Source organism: Mauremys mutica, chromosome 1 (genome assembly GCF_020497125.1).
Source record: "Mauremys mutica isolate MM-2020 ecotype Southern chromosome 1, ASM2049712v1, whole genome shotgun sequence".
In the NCBI taxonomy this organism is placed as follows: domain Eukaryota; kingdom Metazoa; phylum Chordata; order Testudines; family Geoemydidae; genus Mauremys; species Mauremys mutica.
This window is the reverse complement of record NC_059072.1, coordinates 38,688,278-38,701,794: the sequence shown is the minus strand read 5'-3', so window position 1 is coordinate 38,701,794 and position 13,517 is coordinate 38,688,278.

Sequence of the window (13,517 nt, the reverse complement as noted above, 5' to 3'; positions counted from 1 at the left end):
TTACTTTTGGTGATGTCAGCAAAAAACTTGCGTGCCCGTCCCAAAATGCTAACCCATTATCTGGATGTAATGGACCACTGCTGTGACCTCTGCTGGAGTGAGAATACTCTGCCCATTGGCTCCCAATGGAAGAGCTACAATTAGCAGGTACATTCTGCTTGAATAACACACAGTGATATTTGATCCACACTCTTAGGCTCATATCCTTCAAACACACGTGTGCTTAACTTTACTACCATGAGAAGTCCCATGGTAGTAAAGTTAAGCACATGAGTAAATGTTTGCAGGATTGGGGCCTTCCTCATTTCTGGCAAAGCTGAAGACCATGGCTCACTATTCTCCAGTACAGCCCCAAGAACTGGCAGTAGATGTGTCATTACTAATTTATCTGTGTATAAATTACTGCCTGTGTTTTTTTTTTAATGCATTTAATTCTTTGAGCTTTGCAAAAGGCAATGATGAATATTCCTATTAAGAGAGAAAAATCATAATGGATAATATTAAGTCCTTCTACTTTACAGGGAAAATGATGTTTTAGATCATCCCTTGGTCTCACTTTATGAAAATTCTATATAAAGCCGATTTTGCCGGTTCTGCAGACACTATAATTAGCAATGTGATTAGAGTGTTATTTTAGCATCAGCACCCTTCAGAATAAATAGGAAACTTGAACACAACTGTGGTTCTTGACTTCTTGTTTTTTGTTTTAAAATGTGGCCCTAGATTGTCAATGGGATGGGATCTACATGTAGATTAATCACAAGGTCAGATCCTCAGTGTGGCTGAAGAGTACTCTGTGCAGCTGACAAAGGCTGGAAGAAAGGTGCCCTTTACATTACCCTCATCCTAAGGCTGCTCTGCACTTAGCCAGTTTTCCCACACAGATTAGAGCAGCCAGAAAATTGCCTTAACTGCACTAGATGGCAATGGCCCCATGGGGCCCTTATAGGAGCTGGGGATCACTGGTACATATGGGAACCCCCTCTATAACCTCTCCCCTATGCCAACAGGATGGGGTGAGATTACTATGGGTGGTCATTCCACTACCTAAGAATCCCCCTGTGAAATAGAGTCAGATCCACTGGGCTCAGGGCCACTTTGGGCCAATGGAGAGGTGCATAGTGACCAACGCCAAGGATCAGGTTGTAATCTTCAGTGTATTGTATAATAATTGCAGTGTCTGCAATAACAGTTTAAAAAAGTCCTTTGAGTGAGTTACCACTAAAATAACAGACACTGGGAGGCTTTAACAGAAATGACTAAGCAGGAACCACCATTTATAAAGCTGTCAAGTATCAGAGGGGTAGCCGTGTTAGTCTGGTTCTGCAGAAGCAGCAAAGAATCCTGTGGCACCTTATAGACTAACAGATGTTTTTGCAGCATGAGCTTTCGTGGGTGAATACCCACTTCTTCGGATGCATTTATAAAGCTGGTTTTATGAGTTGTTGTGAACATGTTATGATGAGCCATGATGTGTCAAACCATAGGGAGCTAGCAGAGAAGGAGGTAGACACCAAGGTTGGAAGAACGTCACATTTTTTTCTGTATAGGGGTATATAATATCTTTTAAACAATGGCTGTCCAGTAATACGTCCACTACAAGTTTAGAATTCCCCATTATGAAGATATGTGCTGAATCTTAATTTAAAGTCTTAATGTTTTCAACATTATATGATTTAACATTTATCTCTATGGTTCATCAGCTGCTCTTTAATTTTGGTAAGGAAAACAAGAAGCTTGATAGTGGTGCTAGCCTTAGCATTTATGTGTGGGCCTGTGTGACAGTTTGGGGGAACTGTACAATCTATGAACTTTGGTTGATGCTACGAAGTTTTTGTTGTGAGTGCCTCTGTGTGGATGTAGAATCCATAAAGTCTGTGTCATGGTCTAGATTATACTTAGTCCTGCCATGAGTGCAGGGGACTGGACTAGATGACCTCTTGAGGTTTCTTCCAGTTCTATGATTCTATGTCCCTCCCATACCAGGTACAATGGTGAGTCATTAGAACTTTATGGCCACCTGATTAGGTGGCAGCACCAAGGGAAAATGAGCTAGCTCAAGCCTAGGAGGACCAGTTTTCTCTTACCTCCCTGCAGGAGGCTTGCATTTAGATTGTAGAAAATCTCCAGACTCAGGACAAAGAAATCAAGTTGTTGATGCTAAGCCTTAAAAATCACAGAGGCTGGGTGGATGAGGAGAAGACTCACAAAGCCCCACAGGAAGCTTTTGGGCAGAAGAGGGGAAGAAGCAGACAGGCTTTCATAGCAGGGGATCCTGTTTTAATAGCGGACCAGCCAAGGTCAGAGAAAACTAGAAGTCTGCTTGTTTTGGAAGGAAAGTCATATGCAGGTTTAGGGGAAGGATCCTGGATAACTAAGAGGGCTCTGTTCAATACCAAACAACTTTCCAGAGCTGTGAGGAAACTGAAGCATGGGATATGCATGTAGGTGTGTCTATTTTGTCAAGATCTATGTAACTCTTGTGCTGTTATGTAAAGAGCAATGGCATTTTAGAATTTGATGGGAAAGCTGGTTTTGTGTCTGTTGGCTTTTGCTATCGCATGCCCCTGAAGAGGTAAACTGTAAACCCAGAGTGCCCTCAAAGCTGGGGGTGACTGTGTTTAAGCTACATGGAAATCTGAGGGGGTCACCACTGGTCTCAGGGACTGGACAGTTGTACTGCAGGGTCTCAGCTCTTAGAAGAGGGTACTAGACAGAGAATCTGTACCCTGAGAATAAGCCTAAATACCCCAACCCAGGGGCAAAGCCTGGTCTCTGTTCAGACTCTGGAGGCTGAAAGCATGCCCCTAAAAACTGTGGCTCCTCCCTGCAGGGAAGGACCCCTGACTCAGGAATTAATCATATGAGAGAAGTTGGGGTAAGGGGTGTATGCTTTCTGCCCAGGTGGGAGCTACCTCTGTCCCCAATCCTGTTCTGTTGTTCCTGAGCTCGTGGCTGTATCATCATCTGGAGAAATCTACCTCCTTGTGATAACCCAACAAGGAGGAGGCTGTGAGGTCTCACAAGAGTATATAGTTCAGAAAAAAAAAAGCAACTAACACGTTAACAAGTATTTATCAAAAGACACCTTCTCAAACCTTCAGGTGTGTTACAGGCACTACACGTGGGTGCTTGCCTGCTGAACACTCTTCAGCGATCAGATTTCATCCTCTGCCACCACATGCTCTTCTCCTCCCCACACTCAGGTGGATTTAGGGAACAAAGAAATTCTAGTCAGGAACCAATGGACACTGATCTCCATTTTCAGGGTTGGGAAGGAATCTTCCCCCAAGTCAGATCAGGAAGGACTTTGGGAGGTTTTCGCCACATTCTGCAGTGTGGCACGCATGTCAGTTTCTAGGTGTATCTCACCAAATCAATTACCTGTCCTTGCAGGGACCTTGGAACAACTCAGTCCCTGCCTGGGGTACACAATAGTTTAGGAGGTTAGTTCAATCCAGATTACTGGGCTCAGTGTGGGGTAGCTGGGTGGGGTTTATTGGCCTGTGACATGAAGATCAGACTGATCTGGTGATTGCTCCTGGCCTTGAACTCTATGACTCTATGATGTCATCATGCCACCTTCTACGGTTTGGACTCTGGATATTCTCTGGTTTATGCTGATGGTTTATGAGTTCTTTGCTCCGACCCCTTATTTTCCTGCTCTCTGTGCTTCTATCCTCACTTCCCCACCCACACCCTTCTATATCCCTTCTCCATTCCTTATTGTTTCCATCCAGCTAATCCCCCACCCAAAGAACTGTTATAAAAATCCCCTCCACAAACATCCCACAAAAGGGACAAAAATTTGTGGTAATATGAAGTTTGCAGCCCATCCCATTGTTCACTCTGCTTGTGTTATATCCCATTCCCGCACCCTTTGTCTGTCTGTCTATCACTCTGTACATTTTCTATCACAATGAGGTCCCATTCTCAGCTGATCGTTAAATGCTGTTGTAACAAAATAAATAATACTAACTCCAGGAGCTAGACTCAAAACCAAAGACGTCAATATCTGACATTAGATTAGTTTCTGTGCCTAAGTAGCAACTTATTAGCACCCCCCCCCCCCAAAAAAAGAAGAAGAAAAAAAAAGTCTAGGCCCACCTGAGTCTCCAGGATAGGAGAGTGGCTCCAGGCTTCTAGAATAGAGGGCTGTTAAAGGCAAATGCCTCCTTTTTGAGGAATAGGATTAGGTTAGGGTTGATTGCAGCCAGGAGGAAACTATAAAAACCTCACTTTGGGAGTCCTGTGGAATGGTAATTTGAGAGCTCAGTAGTTAAGGGGCTAGCTGGGGAAGATGGCTCCTAACCTTGAGCTCAAGGAGGCTTGGGAAGACTGGGGATAGTAAGTGGCTTAGGCTGCAATCCTGCAAAGCATAGTTACGCTTAAGTGGGATCCTGTTAATTTTGAGGCCTACGTCCTGTTGAATCTCCTGAAAATAATCTGGGCATTTTGAAGCTTGTGAGATTTAAAGCAAACGTGAGTCTGAGGTACACTTGGTGGTGTGGCAGTCTTGTGAATGTTATAACAGTGTGCCATCTCTTTTTGTTTTGTTGTTGTATTCCTTAGTGTGCCTGGATAACATCAAGCACACTTGTACCTAAAAGAATTAGATCTTTGACTGTTTTTGGGCTGCTTAACACCCAGCTGGGCACAGTTTTATTAGAAATGTGGCCCCTTTTAGAAAAACAATTGCAACCAGAATGAACGTTTACATGGATAGATTAAAATAATTTCAGAGCTATCTAGAAAATTCTGCTATAACTTGCTTGAATTAACAACTAGCTTTTTATATTTCCATGAAAACGTGATTAAGTATTGCTAATCAATAAATCACCTTCTTGGAAAATTATATTCTAGAACCACAAATCATTTAATTTGCCAGCATGACCCTCCTAAGTTTCAGTACATTCTGTTCGAAATCATTCACTTTATATATAGACTTTTGCAATCACAGACTTCCTTATAGTTATTTTTATCCTTGAATATTAATCAGAAATGGGAAGCTGTGCTGCGGATCTGCTGCATAAAAGATACAAGCTGGAATTTGTGCAACAGCAGGAAAATGTGCTATACAGTGTCATGTGCAAATCCTGTTGAGCACTTACAGGAGCTCTTTATATTTTCTTTCTCACTATATTAAAAAAACCTCCTAAATAATTAATGAATACATGCTAAAGCAGGGGTCGGCAACCTTTCGGAAGTGGTGTGCCGAGTCTTCATTTATTCACTCTAATTTAAGGTTTTGTGTGCCAGTAACACATTTTAACGTTTTTAGGTCTCTTTCTATAAGTCTATAATATATAACTAAACTATTGTTGTATGTAAAGTAAATAAGGTTTTTAACATATTTAAGAAGCTTCATTTAAAATTAAATTAAAATGCAGAGCCCCCCGGACCAGTGGCCAGGACCCGGGCAGTGTGAGTGCCACTGAAAATCAGCTCATGTGCTGCCTTCGGCACGTTTGCCATAGGTTGCCTACCCCTGTGCTAAAGAGTAGAACCTTAGAACTTGCCCAGTGATGATGATCACTTAAAAACTACCAATAATACTTTTACCAAGCTTGTAAAACTACAGGGGGTGTCTGTCATTGTGTCTTACAGTCCCCCTGGGGGAGTTACAGCCTCAGCATCAGAGCCCAAGGAGAGCTGAAGGAATACCATTTGAGTACCAAATGAGAGAGGGTGAGTTGCCATATACACTGCATGTGGTACCTTATACAGAGTCTCATTTTTCATGTGAAGAATGTATCTGTGCCAGATAGGTCATTGGCGTAACTTCATTGGCATTCCTGTGTGCATAACTTGGGAGGTGGGGGGAGACATCAGTAATGGGCTGAAACTGAGCAAGAATCATTTAATAGTGAGGCCTATTATTAGACTGTAAAAGTCTCTGAAAAGAAGTGAGGGAAGCTTGACAAAGCACTAAAGAATATACATGAGTGAATACTCCTGAACTTGCGTGGGAATGGAGTGAATGGCCTAATGGGGTTTTTATACAGACTCACAGCCTCTGTTTGGCACAATCCAAACCCTGCATGAACAAGTGACTAAAAATTGTGGCGAACACATTTTTTTTTATTAAGATAAGTCAGTGTTTCTCATACTGGGGTTGCCACTTGTGTAGGGAAAGCCCCTGGCGGGCCGGGCCGGTGTGTTTACCTACCCCATCCACAGATCCGGCCGATTGCGGCTCCCACTGGCCGTGGTTCGTTGCTGCAGGCCAGTGGGAGCTGCTGGAAGTGGTGGCCAGTAAGTCCCTCAGCCCGTGCCGTTTCCAGCAGCTCCCATTGGCCCGGAGCAGCAAACTGCGGCCAGTGGGAGCCGCGATCGGCCGGACCTGCGGACGGGGCAGGTAAACAAACGGGCCCGGCCCACCAGGGGCTTTTCCTACACAAGGGGCAACCCCAGTTTGAGAAACACTGCTATAGCAGCCTGTGTTGCAACTTTCTCAATTGTATCATTAAGATGTTGTAAATGTTTTGTATAAATTGGAATAAAAACAGCTGATGTGCTGAAAACAGGTTATTGAATCATGCCTATTAGACAGTGGCTTTCAAAATTTTGTTTTCCAGTTCAGTTTTATCATGCTGACAATATATTCTGTTGTGATACTGTATGATCACCAGTCAGCACTGTCAAAAGAATTCAAACTTGTTATGTAGCCTCATACCACTGGGAAAATAAATATTTTACTTATATGGATTAATAGGTTGATAGTTATGTATAGTCATCTGAAGTAAAATCCTACAGTGCCACAGCAGTCTGTTGGTTCCCCAGTCCTAATGCATTCAAAATTTGTAATGCCTAGGACATTGATAATTGATATTCTGTTTGGGGCGAGGTAAACTCTTTTAAACATAAATTGGAATCTTTTCAAATGGAATGAGAATTGTATTGTCTATACAGGGGGAAAAATCTTTATATGGGCTACGTCCAAAGGCTATTGAAGTTAATGGGAATCTTTCCATTGATTTCACTGGACTTTGGATCTTGTCCTCAGTCACCAAACTGTTCACTTGCAATCTTAACTCTGATACGTCAGCTCTTTATCTGAGGTGGGAGTGTATTATTACCTGCATTGTGGTGGCATCGAAAGGCCTTACTAGGGGGGCAAGGGCCTGCTGGGTTGTGCTAAACATTTCTCTCCTGAAATGAAACAGGGGAAGTTAGTCTGTTCCACTGTTTGTGGTGAAGCAGAAAAATACAAACAACTTGTCTGTTACAGCTCCATTTTGTTTCTTAAAGCTGTCCCCTTACTCCATTTTGTTCTTGTTCTCCTCTGTGGCCGCCCCTCCCTGGCTGTTGAGTTGTTTACCAGGGCCTCTGCCCTTCTCAAAGGGAGGGCCCCTTAAGTTGTTTAACAAAAGCCATTGCCCTTCTCAAAGGGATGGCCACTTGTGCTAAGTGGGACCACTGCCCTGTTCAAAGGGTTAGTCCTGTTATCACCTTGTTAAAACCTGGGCTTGGTGTAGGATAGGCTCTATCCAGAGCTGCAAGACTATTGTGTTTTTAAGATCCTGGGCATGAGTCATACCTCTGGGCTCAGGACTAGTCCAAACATGTCTTGGTGGCTGCCTGCAGTTTTTTTTTTCTCTGCCTTCTCTCCTACCTGTAAGAGGGGGAGCCAATCAGAGTTACTGGCAGGAAGCTGCCAGGGTTTGCCTTTATAAACAGACATTTTTTGAACAGACTTCAGAAAGGTTCTTGCATTGCTGCCTGGTCTGATCAACCAGGGGTTCTGGGGGTCCTTTCTCTGCTCTCGTTTTATTTTTGAGCGTACCCCCGTTTTTGAACCCCCCCCCCGAACAACGAATTTTGCCTGGAGATCTCCTGATTATTGTGAACGAATTGAGCCCTCTCTGCATCCTCTGATGCTGCTGCTGCTGTGCCTGCTTCTGCCCCTGCTGCTGCTGCCGCTGCCTTGTGGGATGGTAAGAATCCCTCTGTGAAACTTTCTATACTTTTATTTTATTATTTTAGCTGCTGGCTCTGTCTCCCCAGCACACAGACTCAAGCTAAACCTTGGTCTGTGTTTTAAAACCTCTCTTAAACCCCGTGGCACTCTGCCACTGAAAATAAGTTTGTGCTGCTGCTAAGTTCTGCTCCTGTGGGCTTTGCCTTGGACTGTTTTCAGCTGTATCCACTGCTGCAGTCACACACCCCCCTCCTCTTTGGAGCTGTGTCCTGGACACACACCACTCAGCCCTCTGGAACTATCCTTAGCATAAGGTGCACCCATTAAGTTAAGTTTAGCATTATACTTTGTAAGTTAGGCTTAGAGAATTGTTGCATTGTGTTTTAATTTGTGTAGTCTTGGTTAAGTTAGCTCATAGATAAGATTTTTGCTGTGTTCTGTATAATTGTAATTGTCTGTCTTCCCACTGCAAACACCCCCCCCCCGCTTGTTCTCTGTGTCTTCCTAGCCTGCTTGTTCTCTGTGTCTTCCTAGCCTGCTTGTTCTCTGTGTCTCTGTGCTCCTACTGCCAAACCTCAATTGTATTGCTGAAGTCTAGCACAAAACCCCATTGGTTACTTTTTTCTCTCTGATACCCCTCACATTCTACATTTACACCACTGTGACACATTTTTACCTAAAATTGTTTGTTATTTAACACATTTTATCCATAACTGTTAGTTGTTTATATGTTGCTGTGACACACCTTTTTACATAGAAATTGCTAGCTACCTGTTATATTTATACCTCAGTGTTAACTGATTACCCACTGTATTGTATCCTACTGTGTTGTACCCCACTATTGAAACCCCCTTACTGTTCACCAAAAAGAAACCCCTTCCCAATTGTCTACCTTAACAACCTCACTATTGAATTTTCCCTGTTTTTTGCATTTGCTTAATAAAGTTTATTTTGCACCCCACCCGTGTGGTAATTGCTCCCCAAGATCCCATATACCTGCTGGCAGGGACACAACTCACCTTTCGGCTGGAGTCATTTCAATATTAATGAAGTTAGAGACGCTTTTGCTGGTAAAATCTTCAATCTTCTCCAAATCCATGAATATGGAAGCCACAATTAAAGTGGAGCTTACAGGAAATTTCAATTTCACTTTGACCTTTGACATTGATCTTCATGTTAGACAGCAGTTACAGTAGCAAGACTATACATGGTGCAGTGTGAGTATCAGGAAAAAATTAAAGAGGCCCCCCAAATTGCCTCTTTATTTCTTTTATGTTCTACTGTAATAAAAAATACAACTAGAGAAATTTGGAATTTTTGGTGTTTTGCTGTGATAAGAAACAGGTTTGTAACTGTAGCTATGGGAGATAGCTGATACTGCTCTTTGCCATGTAATCTAGACCCATGTCATGTGACTGAGGCCAAACAAAGAAAATTTGGGCTCTTATCAGCACTCTGCTGTGTTGCACGGTTATTGCAAGGGACAGTCAAGCAAAATGGGCACAAACTGCATACATTGCCCTTTCCAGGTCACCCTTTAAATTCACCACAGGAATGACACATAGCCATCCACTGAGTGAGAGAGAAACTACTGAGGTGAGCAATTAGATGGGAGTGATACACATGCTCATATGAGGTATTGCCAACTCTCCTAAAAGACAACTAATAGATCGGGGGTGATGGTCCCCCCTGCCCCAGATATGAAGATCAGATGTCAATCAGTCTGCTGTTTGTGTACAAAAAGTGTCCATATAAAGAAAGAAGGTCCTCACTTGGGAAAATCTGCCCTAGTAAGCCCCTCGAAAAATTGCCTTAATTTACAGTAACATGGGAGATGCATCTTGGCGTACATTTACACTACCCGCCGGATCGGTGAGTCGCGATCGATCTATCAGGGATCAATTTATCATGTGTAGTGTAGACACGATAAATCGATCCCCGATCGCTCTCCCATCGACTGCTGAACTCCAGCTTGGCGAGAGGCAGAAGCAAAGTCAATGGGGGAGCCACAGCAATCGACCCTGCGCTGTGAGGACGCGAGGTAAGTCGAACTAAGATACGTCGACTTCAGCTACGCTATTCTTATAGGCTGAAGTTGCGTATCTTAGGTCAATCCCCCGCCCCCCAGTGTAGACCAGGCCTTGGACTGAATACAGAAAACCAGAGCAGAAGGGGACAGATGGAAGGAGAGAGGAGAGAAGCTGTTGATGAGAGCGATGACACAAATAAGGCTGGGAATGGATCAAGGACAGACATCCCCATTTTGACCCAGAATCTCCATTATTATCCTTTTTTCCACATTCTTATTACTGAAGCCAAAGGTAATGTTTGCAAGACAGCAATGAATGTAGTAGTGGCAGCAGGTGTTGCTCTCAAGATGGCATTAGTGGGAAATTGGCTAATACAAAGCCCTGAGTCTGCCATTGGGTAACAGAGGCACTGTGCTGAAGCAAATAAGTGGACAATAAGCACAAAGACAAAATAATGTGAATAAAATAAAAATATTTTATTCTGCTTACGGGTGGCGCATTTGAGAAAATATCAATATTTGGGTTGCCGTTGCCTTTGCCCTTTGTCCAGCTCTAGCATTTACCTAATGGTACAATCATGATTATGCATTAAACTGAATGATGAGGTGTAGGCAGTTTATAGCATTCATAGCCTATTTTTGCCCTTGAAGATTATTTATCTGATTATTTCTGGTAGAGTAAGTTGTTGAGCTAAAGGACTTTAAATATACTGGCAGGAAATTGACCATCAGAACCTACAGCTTATTGGCAATGAACTTTTAGAAAGATAATAAAACACAGAAGAAATTGTTATGGAAAGGCAGCAGCCACTCTATGCTTTAGATAGCAATTCAGTTTATATTGTAAGCCTAATTTTCCCTAGCTCCTCCTCACCTATGATCCACAATGAATGCAATGTCAGCCTCAAAACTGGTACTTGAGGTATGTGGTCAAATTAGACTTTCTTTCAACCAGAGGTGTTAACTGGAGTCCAAAAAGTTATAACTGTTAGCAAAAAAAGGTAAGGAGGAATAAAATAAAACCAAGTTTACCAGACTGATCTAGTGGATAAGAGTAATTTAGTCAATTAAACTAACATTAGAAGTTTATAACATTTTAAATAATAATTTCACATTGATTCATTGGCTAAAATGAGCTTAAAATGGGTGTGACAGATGCCTGCTTAGTTTTAAACTTACCTTTAAAAAAAATAAATGAACACACATTACTTACTGTTCTCCATAGAATGATGGATGCTGTTTTGTAAACTAATTGCTAGTAAGGTCCCTCAGTTGAAAAATAAGATTTTCCTTATGAAAACTGAAGTTAATCAGATATATTGTTTTGTAAATTGACACATTTTTTAAAAATATATACAGTACTGTTAGAAACTTCACTACTGTTGCTTTTTCCCCCCCTTTCTTGAGAATGAACAATAAATATTCACAATTAAAGTTATTAGATTCATAGATTCAAGGCCAGAAGGGACAATTATAACCATCTAAGCTAAATTCCTGTATAGCAATTTCACACAATTATTCTTGCACCAAATTCATATCTTGGATTTGAGCCAGAACATATTTTGTAGAAAGAATCCAATTCTGATTTAAAGACTTCAAGTGGCTGAGAATCCACCATATCTCTTGGTAAGTTGTATCGGTCATTAATTACCCTCACTGCTAAAATATTTGTGCCTTATTTCTAACCTGAACGTATCTAGCTTAAGCTTCTAGCCACTGGATCTTGTATATCATTGTTTGTTAGGTTAAAGAGCTCTCTACTATCAGAAACCTTCTTCCCAGGTAGGTATTTATAGACCTTGATCAAATCGTCTCTTAACCTTCTGTTGAATCAGTTTAATAGACTGAGCTTCTTAAGTCTCTCACTGTTATACTAGAAGTGTAGGACTGGAAGAGACCTCAGTGGATCCTGAAATGTGGCACCCAGAACTGGACACAATACTCCAAATGAGGCCTAATTAGCAGGATTAGCTCTAGCTTTTTTGCCACCCCAAGCACAGCAGGCAGGCTGTGTTTGGTGGCGCACCTGCAGGAAGTTCCCAGTCCCACGGATTCAGCATACCCATCGCCGAATTGCTGCCAAATCCACGGGACTGGCGGACCTCCCGCAGGCAAGCCGACGAAGGCTGCCTGACTGCTGCCCTCTTGGCGACCGGCAGGGCACCCCCCGTGGCTTGCCACCCCAGGCACGCGCTTGCTGCGCTGGTGCCTGGCGCTGCCACTGCTAATTAGCACAGAGTAGAGCAGAAGAATTACCTCTCGTGTCTTGCTTACAGCACTCCTGCTAATACACCCCAGAATGTTTGCTTTTTTTTTTTTCCAGTGTTTTACTGTTGACTCATATTTAGTTTGTGATACACTATGACCCCCACATCCCTTTCCTCAGTACTCCTTCCTAGGAAGTCATTTCACATTTTGTATATGTGTAATTGATTGTTCCTTGCTAAGTGGAGTACTTTGCATTTGTCTTTATTAAATTTCATCCTATTTTCTTCAAACCGTTTGTCCAGATCATTTTGAATTTTAATCCTATCCTCCAAAGTACTTGCAACCTCTCCCAGGTTGGTATTGTCTGCAAATTTTATAAGTGTACTCTCTATGCCTTTATCTAAATCATTGATGAAGGTATTGAACAGAATCAGACCCAGAACTGATCCCTGTGGGTCTCCATTTGATATGCACTTCCAGCCTGACTGTGAACCACTGATTACTACTCTCTTGGAACAGTTTTCCAAGCAGTTATGCATCCATCTTATAGTAGCTCCATCTAGGTGGTATTTCCCTAGTTTGTTTATGAGATGGTCATGTGAGACATCAAAAGCTTTACTAAAGTCAAGATATACCAGATCTACTGCTTTCTCCTATCCACAAGGCTTGTTACCCTGTCAAAGAAAGCTATTAGGTTGGTTTGACATGATTTATTCTTGACAAATCCATGTTGACTATTACTTATCACCTTATCTTCTAGGTGTTTGCAACTTGCTAGCTTGACTATTTGCTCCTCTATCTTTCCAAGTACTGAAGTTAAGCTGACTGGTCTGTAATTCCCCAAGTTGTCTTTATTCCTCTTTTGACATATTGGCACTATATTTGCCCTTTTCCAGTGCTATGGAACCTCTCCCATCTTCCACGAGTTTTCAAAGGTAATCGCTAATGGCTCAGATATCTCCTCAGCCAGATCCTTGAGTGTTCTAGAATGTATTTCATTAGGCCCTGGCAACTTGAAGACATCTAACTTATCTAAGTAATTTTTAACTTTCTGTTCTTTCTCTATTTTAGCCTCAGATCCTACCTAATTTTCATTGGTGTTCACTAAATCAGATATCTGAAAGCTACTAACCTTTTTGTTGAAAACTGAAACAAAGAAGTCATTTAGTTCTTCCACCATTTCCTGTTATTATCTTTTCCTGCTCATTGTAATGGGCCTACACTGTCCTTGGTCTTCCTCTTGCTTCCAGTGTATTTGTAGAATGTTTTCTTGTTACCCTTTATGTCTCTAGCGAGTTTGATCTCATTTTGTGCTTTGGTCTTTCTAATTTTGTCTCTATATCCTTGTTCATTTATATT